General features: G+C 39.5%; 1 long non-coding RNA gene across 2 annotated transcripts; it reads left to right on the top strand.

Moving 5' to 3' along the window:
• The first annotated feature begins 270 nt into the window (after positions 1–270).
• Positions 271–1,205, top strand: LOC115099845. 2 transcript variants are annotated; one of them, XR_003858897.1, is made up of 3 exons: positions 271–292; positions 444–533; positions 1,147–1,205. It is a non-coding gene; the product is annotated as an uncharacterized LOC115099845 (long non-coding RNA). The 2 variants fall into 2 exon arrangements; XR_003858898.1 differs by having other exon boundaries at positions 273–318.
• The last annotated feature ends 973 nt before the right edge of the window (positions 1,206–2,178 follow it).

A 2,178-nucleotide genomic window follows, 5' to 3' on the forward strand; every position in this document is an offset into this window, starting at 1 on the left:
TAGTGGTGTATTATATTTATTTATATTTATTTATCATTTTGAAATGATGTGATTTGTATTTGGGAATTTTGAATGCCACATTAAAAGATAGCTAATTTTTTTTTTATTACTAAATGTTATATATTGCATAAAAAAATAACCTAGCAGGGCATGTTGTGTTTGTAAGTAATTTATTAATCAATTAATGTTATTCTATTTCCTTTCTACCTCTAATTCTCAGGTCGGCATCTGAGACTTCACGAGGGTGATTGGCTTGAGGAGGTCCGCCTTACTTTAGCGCGTCCTTCGCCTGGTAGGCTGTTTGAGAATACTCCACAAGTACACAAATATTATTCAATTAATTGTAATGAAATTTGTGTTTAATATTGTTTGTGTCAGTTCCAATTCCTTTTTTTTAAATTTTAACTGCTGTTCTGTGAAATTTGATCTGTGTCTTCGTACAGAACCACACACCAGCAGGGACGAGGCAGGGCTTCCTGGGCCCAGTAGCTGTCAGCAGAGGAGGACGGAGCGAACCATCACTGGTGGGCCAGGTATTATATTATTAGATAATTGAGCCCTGACCATTGACCAACATGCTGCAAATGTGAATGGGGGATAAATGTGAGACTGAGGGAAGGGGGTATTAGTCACTGTGAGAGGGGAGGGAGGCAGTGGGAGAAAGAGGATGAGTGAGGAAGAAGAACTGTAGAAGAGTGCCATGTTAAAAAATGAACTGAAAAACATTTTTTTTTAATGTAGCACGTGTGTACGGGCTTAATGGCTTGTATTTTGGCCCACAGGGCCAGTATGTATGTTGTAGTACTAGTAGTAGTAGTTTGTCTAGTATCTGTCTGAGGCAGAAAATCAAAATTATTGTTTGTGATCAGTCAGTTATATAGGGTGGGATAGATGTATGTTATGTTATATATTTATATAATATTATCTCTAATTATCTAGAATGATATCCCTCCACTCTCCCTCTCCGAGGTTGTAGACTATAAACTCATTTTTCCAAAACCCTACAATTTAGTAAACTAAGGGGTTGAATGTATTTTAATATTGTAAACTTGCTGGTGCGTACAATACTGGTTTGTGGCCCTCGAGGACCATAACTGCCCACCCCTGTTCTATATCTTATGTAGAATTTTTTACATTTCTTTACAGGGCAAGAAGAGGCAGCCACAGCCACCAGTGCCACTGCCAGTGCCCAAAGGATGGAGGCAGCCACAGCCGGGCCCAGCAGCACCAGCACCAGCACTGCTGCTTTACTCCTTGCAGGATCTCCTCCAAGCTGCGTATGTACTGCACATGCGCAGTTTGGCATGCTGAAGGAGCTCCTGCAGGGAGTAAACAGCATCAGGGCAGATGTCAAGGATGTGCAGAGGAGGCTGTCAGCCATGGAGGAGGCCTTTCAGGAGCTGAGGGCACAGGTATCTCCTCCTCATGAGATGCCTCGTGAGGAGGAGATGCCACTGCCCTCTGCTCCAGAGCAGGATCCTCCTCTCGGGTTGCCATTCTCCTCTCCACATCCTTGAGTACTGGGTGCTAAAACACAATTTTTTTTTGGTATGTTGTCATTGTAAAGTTATATTTTTATAACAGTGTTATTTAATTTCGTTATAGTTTTGTAGTTAATAAAATGTTTTAAATTTGAGAAATATTAGTGGACTCAATTATTAAAATTATTATAAATTGGGATTTATAGTCAACAGATTTTCTAACATGCACACAGCAATAAAATTACCAGTGTTATCAATTAGTCTTTCAGTTTCCAATCCAGTCCATCTGCAACTCATCAAGATCAGCCTCAGCTTCCCCCATTTCTCCCAGACCACGACCTAGTCATGATTTGACTGTTAAGATTTCTAATACTATCACTTACTCCAGATAAAGAGCGAGAGTAAATATAAAGCTGCCAAATCTACACATACAGTAAATCTCTTATAAAATAGCGACTAACATACATAAATGTTGGCCTCCACTTGGGAACACCTAGACCATCCCTTTTTTCACACGTGTAGATTTACTCATGTTGTACTATATAAAGAAGTATATGCTATTTATGTAAACACGTAAATGCTGTTTTTTATTAATGCAACTTGAAAATTCAACTTAACATGTATCTGCTCCGCAGGGAGAAATAATTAAATCTCGGCCAGAGAAACCTTTTACTGACCACAGGGAGGTTAGGTAACT

This window comes from Rhinatrema bivittatum, chromosome 10 (genome assembly GCF_901001135.1).
Source record: "Rhinatrema bivittatum chromosome 10, aRhiBiv1.1, whole genome shotgun sequence".
In the NCBI taxonomy this organism is placed as follows: Eukaryota; Metazoa; Chordata; class Amphibia; order Gymnophiona; family Rhinatrematidae; genus Rhinatrema; species Rhinatrema bivittatum.